The sequence below is a fragment of the Acanthochromis polyacanthus genome, chromosome 13 (genome assembly GCF_021347895.1).
Source record: "Acanthochromis polyacanthus isolate Apoly-LR-REF ecotype Palm Island chromosome 13, KAUST_Apoly_ChrSc, whole genome shotgun sequence".
Classification (NCBI taxonomy): Eukaryota; Metazoa; Chordata; class Actinopteri; family Pomacentridae; genus Acanthochromis; species Acanthochromis polyacanthus.
The window spans coordinates 8928531-8937031 of NC_067125.1; the positions used below are offsets into that span (position 1 = coordinate 8928531).

Genomic DNA, 8501 nt, shown 5'->3' on the forward strand with positions numbered 1-8501 from the left:
ACAGGCCTTCTGTCAGGTGTGTGTGCATTTGGATCGAGATTGGTAAAATAACTGGTTCCAGACTGTGTCAGGGTTTGTGCATAATGAGAAAAGCCGGCCTGCTGATGCTTGTTTGAAAGGACACCTCAGATCCCACGAACACGGCCGAAACCTCAGTTCCTCAGATCAGAAACATGACTGTCACTGCTGATATCATCCCCCCTGCTCGTGTTTTCCCATTGAACCTTAATGTAAGCAGTGAGAAACACGCACGCATTCATGTGCTCACGACTGCTCTCATTTCCTCCCCTCGCTCGCAGCCAAAGTCGACACACACTTCCTGGCTTCCACCACTCCTGGGGTCAAGGGTCATACCCACAATCCCCCAGGCGGTGCTTTGAATCCTTATCCTGCTATCCCGGATGTAACGTCCAAACATCTTGATAAACACATTTGAGAAGTTATTTATACCTTTAGTGTTCAGCCTGATTCCGACGGGCGATCTGCATTCCAGCGGTGGGAGGAAACTTTGGATGTTCAGGGTTATCTGCAGTGAAGATAACTTGGAAATGGACGACACACACATATTAGCTCTGCGTTAAAGTGTGTCACAGCACATCTGTGTGTGTGTGTGTGTGTGTGTGTGTGTGTGTGTGTGTGCCCTCCTCTCTTGTTGTAAACCCCCCCACCCTCCATCCGTCACATTAGCCTAATGAAAAGTAATAAGAGCGCTCCAAATGATCTACTCCCTGAGGTTGCCTCGGAGCTGTGTGAAATAAGATAACATTAACCTGAGTTATATGGCCTGCCAAGGGGAAGTGCCATAACAAGACACACACACACACACACACACACACACACACATATGACCACACACGTGCATACACACATCCATCTTATCTAGTGTTTACTCTCCAGCTGGGAGTCATGGTGTCACAGAGACACCATAAACTAGCATCGATATGAAACAATAATAAACACAATTCAAACAAGAAACAGAGTAAATATACATGCGGTCTCTTCCTGGCTGCAGGGAGATGTGTGTGTGTGTGTGAATATGTATACTTTACTGGCCGCCGCCGCACGGATTTTTTTCATTGTTTCTCTGTTGAGTTTATTAGCATTTGGTGTTTTTGATGTGTGGTTTTATACAGAACACATGCAGCTCAGTGAGCTACTGTAAAGTGATGTTACACATATTTGTACTTTTATGTGTCTGTGAGAGAAGGCAGGAAAAGCAGAGCAAGACAGAAAGGACGGTGAGAGAAGAAAAAGGAGGAGGCAGCGCCGGCGGGGTGAAGGACGGTGTAAATCTAATGATGGCACGCTGAGAGAAAAACACAGAGAGAAAAAAGGCAGAGTGCACCGGCAGATCATCACACATCATCTGTGATAGTGGAGTAATCAAAGAGAGGCTACATGAAGAGGAAAATTAGCCCCTCACTTTGTGCAAGACACTTAGACACCAAGAGACTCGCGGTAACATTTGTCACACATGCTGGTGGAGAAGAGTAAAGGCTCACATGGGATGCGAGCGCAGTGATTATTTAAAAAATGGATAATGGATTCACAGTTCACGGTCAGTATTTTTTATGAGGTGAACGGTAACCACATTTGTATCGCTGTGTAAATTGAGGGATGACTCGATGCTTTGCTCTGGAATACATATGAAGTCATGAAGGTAAGGTAATTATTTATTCAGTTAGAGGGTAGATATACGCGTTTGTAAATCCGACAATTTGCTTGATTTAACGACCTGCGGTGCGAGGTGATTCAAACGTAGCACATTACATGCTGTTACATAAAATCTTTCATCTTTCTCTCAATATATTGGATACATTATGGAGTTTAAGAATGAAACCTCTCAGAGCCTGAAGTCAAGTGTTTTATCGTTGCTTCTTTAAAGGTAAAATGTGACATTATTTCTGCAGTTCTAAAGGAGCTTCAACCACGTCTTAATAAAATAACCCATCATGATGTTGTGAAGGGTCATTTAGATTTAAAGCAGCGCTATCTGGCGTCACTGTAACCATGACAACAAGTGAACACTACATCAGCTGTTTGCTGACGATCACATGATTGCGATCCTACTACAAATCCACCACTGTGGACTTAGCAGGATTAGTCTGTCAGAAATCACACAAGGAACAATTAATTAAATTGTGGGGGTATTTCGGAGTCCCATCAATTCCCATTGCCCGCTACATATTTAGGTCATGCGATCCAATATCCGTACAAAATGTACACATGCATGACACACGCCTGTACTCACAGCAAGGTAAGTTTTTATTCAAGATTTCATTCATTGGATATGATACAACGGCTGATCAGCCTTACTCCTGTTCCATCTTTTCTTTTATTCAGTTACATACGTGTTGCAAGGCTTGTTAGAAAATGGTGGGCTGGTAGATTGGTAACTTAGATGCCAGGTAGTCTACAGATAAGAGAAGTTACTGAACTAAGGTCAAATACCCCCACTGTCTTTTTAGAGACTAGCATTTACATATGATCCCTGACATTATAAAACAAAAATGGAGAACATGTAGAGCATATATTTGGTCTGTGATGCTTCCCAAAGGTTTCCCAAAGAGCGATTTTGAAGCCAAGCCGTCACCAGCTTGGCAGTAGCTGACTCCTCTAAAACTAACTGAAGAATAAGCAAAATTGTGGAATGAGAATAGACCTGAGGTGGGTCATGCAAACACCTCTGGCACATGGATGATCCTAAGACATTTCCCACCTGTTACTCAAAGGGGCCATGCCCTTAATTATGCAAAGCTGTAATATTCGATACAATTTAAATAGGTGAGTAATACTAAAATATTAAAATTAGCTCCCTGTATAGCCATCATGGATGGGAAGCTTAGTAATAGGCCGCAACCATCTTTTGTAATAGACTGTTTTTTTGTGCTGTGAAGTATGGCATTTTAACAGAGGGGCTCTATGGGAATTAACTTGCTTTTGGTGCCAGCCTCAAGTGGCCATTTGAGGAATTGCGGCACTTACAGTTTGGCTTTATTTCTCAGCCCTGAATGTTGCCAAAATCTCCTCCTCTGCTGCTTTGATGTTGGCTGTTCTTTCGTCCAGCTGCATTGAAGTATAGTAGGACACAATTCCCTCTAGCTGCAAACATCAATCGCAATACTCTGAGGACTGTCCAAGGGCATTCATTTAAATAGACAGAATCTGAATAAATACGAGACAAAATATGCCCAACTCGATCTGCTGGAAAGCGACGATGACTCAAGAAAAAATGCTAGAAAATCTAAACTGATATTGTGGTGCAGGAGTTTCTGATGCACTTTGTCTGAATGTTTGTATGATAAGGAACCCTTTGTTCTCAGAATATCACTTAGCTTCAGCAGGTGAGTACAGAACATCCAGACGTTTACCTCTTTTTACAAGGATGATTGTGTCACATTCACAGCTCAATCAGAGCAGATATGTGTAAGGTGAGGGAGGGGAGACAAGCTTTTGTCTGATGTGAAATCCCTCATTAAGAGTCCTGAGATGGTGAAGCTCTTACATCTTGTAAACAAGCAAAAAAAATGCAATAATATTAAATATTTTACATTGTTTGTACCCACCAGGGTCAAGCCATCATCAAGCACTGCTTTCATCATCCAGCATCACATTCACGTGAAAGAAATTCAAAACAACAGGTAAATGAATGCAGGGAGAATCCGTAGAGTGCTACATCAAGTGTAAGGATGGAGAGATGGAAGAGGTGAAGGAGGAATGGATCTGCACTTCAAACCACCAGGAGAAGACCTCTGTGAACTGATCCATTTCCCTCTCTCTCTTGCTCTCCTTCTGTCTCTCTCTGACAGATTTATTAAGAGGCAGGGATCAAAACGAGTCCCCAGCTCCCTCCTCTCCTCATCCCTCACTTTCTCCTCTTCTTCATCAGCTGACAGCGTCTCCCTCCTCCTCTCTCGCTCTCCCTTTGTCCCATGGCCCGAGCCTATATTCTTGAGCCCTGAGAGAAACTATGAGAAATAGGTGATGAGGAAGGAGATGAGGAGGAGGTGGAGATGGGAGTGGAGAGGATGAATATCTTTTTTTTTCTGTCCCTGTGGCCTGCTTTAAAAGATTCTTTGGTCCTCACACACTCACACAAACATGTCACTGCTTTCCTTTTCCACACTTGAAGTTGTCTTTTCATATCTTTGGAGCAGACTGTGTGCTTCGAGAAAACTTTTGTAGAGGAATAAAAACCATATGTCAAAATCAGCGGTGAGCACGCGCTTACTCAGGCAAATGTTATCTTTCCATTTGCCTCACTGATGCGCCGTGCTGCATTCAAAGCCTATGGCTTGTCAGAAAAAACACCCGACGCTGACAGATGGGGGTATTTCTCAATCGCCACTTTCCTGGAATGATGCTTCCTGTCACTTTAGCTAAATAACAGCCACCGAATCAACACAGAGGAATGTGACAACAGACAGCAGAAAAAGCTGCAGTTGGACCACCCCATAGTTATTTACAGTCTGTTAGCAATTTCCATTTCAAATATCACATTTAAATAGAGAGATGTCATTTTACTTTTTCTTTTTTTTTTTTTTTGCTGAGGATAACCAGCATCTAAAATTTATATCAAACGTATTCCAGTTTTCTCGAAAAGTCTGTTTTTCTAATGAGGCATGTATTTTGCAGGTTGGAAAAAAATTGAACCAAAAAGACCATGTTATTTTTTTTGCGTGTATATAATGTATCTCATCAACTTTTAAATATCCCATATTTTACCACTGTATCATAAAATAATTAAAGTTGGTGGTTTTGTGGACAGGGTGCCTCTTTCTGCATAGAGTTTGCATGTTCTCCCTGTGCATGTGTGGGTTTTCTTTGGGTACTCCAGATACTGCTTAACTGGTGATTCTAAACTGTAAGTGTGATTGAGAGTGTGACTGTTTGTCTCTATACGGCGCCCTCCATAATTATTGCCACCCCTGGTTAAGATGTGTTCTTTAGCTTCTAATAAATTCAATTTTTTTCTAAATAATGTCGGACCACAATAAAAAAAAAAAAAAGAGGAAAATCCATCCTTTAATTCAAGTGCATTTATTCAGTGGGAAAAAAATCACACATTAAGAAATCATTCTTTTACATCAAATCGTGTGTGCCACAATTATTAGCACCCCTGATGTTAAAACTTTGTACAACCACCTTTTGCCAACAAAACAGCACCTAATCTTTTCCTATATACATTTTCATCAATTTTCAGTTTGAGGGTATGTTTCTGAAATAAAAATTGAATTTATTTTAAGGCTTTCAACACATCTTAACCAGGAGTGCCAATAATTATGGAGGGCGCTGTGACCTGTCCAAGGTGTTTCCTACCTTCACTTTAAGTCAGCTGGGATAGACTCCAGCCCCCATGACCCTAATGAGGATTAAGGGGTGTATAGAGAATGGATGGATGGATGGATGGATGGATGGATGGATGGATGGATGGACATTTAAATGGAGATATGTCATTGCAGATTTGTTTTTTAGCTGAGGACAACATCATCTAAAATCATATCAAATGTATTTCTTGTAAAACCTGTTCGTTCCCATGAGAAAAAAAGGGCCACATCATTTTTTTGCGTGTATATAACGTATCTCATCAACATTTAAGTCTCCCATATTTTACCACTGCACTATAAAAGAATTAAAAATGGTGGTTTTCACAGAAAGTTTGAAAAACCCTCCAGTGGAGTTTACAGACTTGTAGAATTGATGCCAATGTGAGCTGATGTCATCCTGGTGGGACATTGTTACATTCTTGTGTGTGTGGATACGGTAGGTTGTGTTTTCTCTTCTCTTCCTTTAGATTACGCCTAGTGGGAGTGGCCAGGGGCACCTGTGGCTCATTGGTAATCAGGGGAAAGTGAAAACCTCAGCCACCTGAATCAGCGTCGCCTTTTGGCCAGACCGGCAGCTGGAGTGTGTGCTGGTGGCTTGGTGCGGAACCTGGACTCGGCTGTTGTGCCTCAACTCATTCTTGGAACGTTTCGGGGTTAGGGAACTCGATTCCCTTGTGTGGATCTTGGCTTTAACTCCCATTGTAAATAAAGTTATTTCTCCGCCGCATGATCAGTCTTCAGCCTCTTTTACCTGGTTTCTTCTTCATATTTGTTACTCCCCTCATCCCCTAGTTCTTGGGACGTAACAGACACAGAGGCCCAGCACCTCACTAAGACACTGTGTGTTGTCTTTACTTTAATCTGTCACCCATTCATATAGAGTGAATTGAAATGTGTTATTTAAGCCTGCTCAAATGTTAAACTCTCATTTGTTCAGCAGTTTAAAAAGATATTTCAGAAAAATTTACACCAAATGCACAGATATAATAAAGACTTACATGAACATGAAAAAGCGCTAAACTGTATGTTCCAAATAAAAGGGTGACAGCAGACTTTTGATGTGTTTACTCACTGCACCGTTGCTGTGAACCCAAAGCCTGCGGGCTGCAGGGTTCGACTGCATCATTCTGAAAAGAATAAATCTCCTCCAAATGATGCTGAAAGGGACGAGACAGAGATGCCAGCAGGAAAAAACAGAGACAAAGAGGGATGAAGACAGGGAGAGACTAGAGACTGGGCTTCCTCCATTACCCCCTGGCCTCTCTGTCTGGCAGTACGCGAGCGGCAGCAGTGGATGGACTCGACCAGTCACCTATCAAAGCCTGTCTAATGAATAGCCCTCTAATCCCCTCATTGAGATACAGAGAACAGGCTCGCTGCTAATGCTCTCAGACAGAGATGTGCTCTTTCTCTCTCGCGCACACACACAATCTCACACACGAACAAAAATTATGCAAAAAAAAAAACACACTAAGGTGCGCATAAATAATGGAGAGGAAACACACACGGTCAGCAACAGTACATTCACATGCAAACTGCGTCTGTGTTTTTTGGAATATCATGCAGGTGCCACGGCCTCCCTCTCTTTCTCCACGCACACAGCAGCACAATACAACTTAACAATATTCTGCCTTTGTACTCAGCCGTAAGCCGCCTTAATTATTCCCGAGCAGAGAGGATTTCAGAGAGGGGGAACAAGAGGACCTCGTCTTTTTGGTATCAGTTTAACATGTTTGTTTTATTCCCGGCTTGTTTATGAGCTGGCGCGGTGAGTGAGAAATATGAAGTCATTATGTTTAGATTGATGGAGAGACTTATATCCTGCATTCTCCCTCACCCAGCAAATCACTCATGCACTTGTGTTTTGACATCCTGAGTGGAGTCTTGGCGCGTCTGTCTTTCATTTCCTCCTTCTTTTACTTTCTTTCTTGCCCTCTCTGTGTCTTTCTTTCCATTTTTTTGAATAGACATTGTATATTCAGCCAAACATGAAATAAACACACCCAGCTCACCTTTCGCTCTCTTTCTATTCTGTCTTTTTTTCCCTCCATCCTGGCTGTATGTTGAGGCCAGATATCAAATTAACACAGAGACAAAGCAGCCATGCAAGGCCAGCCCACACCACCTTCCCTCCCCATCAGCACCACCTGCCCTGGATGATGGACCCAGAAAAGAGGGAGAAAAGTGTCGGTCACTTCAGCTGCGGATGTCAGATTTGTTTCCACTGTGAAATTTCATAAAATAATACTGGAGGTGGGGGCGAGCTGTGTGAAATGTCAGCCAGGAGCGAGGCAGCCCAGACCTGGACGGCGGAGAAAGACAACACAGATGGGAAGCAAAACCAGAGCGAGGAGGAGAGGGATGGATGGATGGATGGATGGATGGATGGATGGATGGATGGATGGATGGATGGATGGATGGATGGATGGATGGATGAATGGATGGATGGATGGATGGATGGATGGATGGTGATAATGAAGAGGAAGGCGTACAATGTGATTAGAACTAGACTGGAAAGATTAGCGGCTGATCGTATAAATATTAGAGAAATAAATGACAGATTTGAAAAAGCAAAATTTATTCTCCACAGCAGTGACCTAAGGGGGGGTCCAGGGACCTGAGCTCTTTATTTATACTGGCACCAGCCCCTCCACATTATCATGCTGGTGAATATTTATATATATATATATATATATATATATATATATATATATATATATATATATATATGGATTTGTTCTTCTCAGAGAGGTCCTGTTTGGGTTGGCCCGACTCCGAGTGGACCATCTGGTTGTCCTCAGGTCGGTTCTAAAGGACTGGACAGGACCACAGCTCGCTTTAAAAACAGGTCCAGGAATATTTCTCTGATCCATAATTCATGCGGCTACGGCTGAGCTCGCTAGGCAGGGGAGTGAGCTGTAAAGCTGTGCTGGGTTCAGCTACACGCCTGGAGGCGGGTGATGACAAAACACGGCAAGATTTTTGCTCTTGGAAACGTTTCCCCAGAATGGTGGAATAACGGTGCTTCCACCTTTCGCAGCACTGTGTTGGTGACTCACTGAGCTCCTGCGAGATCTCCAGGAAAGACTGTTTATTTAAGCTCCTCTCAGATGACCCATATGAGCAGTATGGGTCTATCGCTCCTAGCGACTGAAGAAAACTAGGAGAAACTCA

At 42.8% G+C, this 8501-nt stretch overlaps 1 long non-coding RNA gene across 1 annotated transcript; it reads left to right on the forward strand.

Annotated features, from left to right (window-relative positions):
* Positions 1 to 1206: 1206 nt before the first annotated feature.
* On the forward strand, positions 1207 to 6054 carry LOC127536804 (uncharacterized). Its single transcript, XR_007945996.1, has 2 exons — positions 1207 to 1558; positions 3570 to 6054. It is a non-coding gene; the product is annotated as an uncharacterized LOC127536804 (long non-coding RNA).
* Positions 6055 to 8501: the final 2447 nt, after the last annotated feature.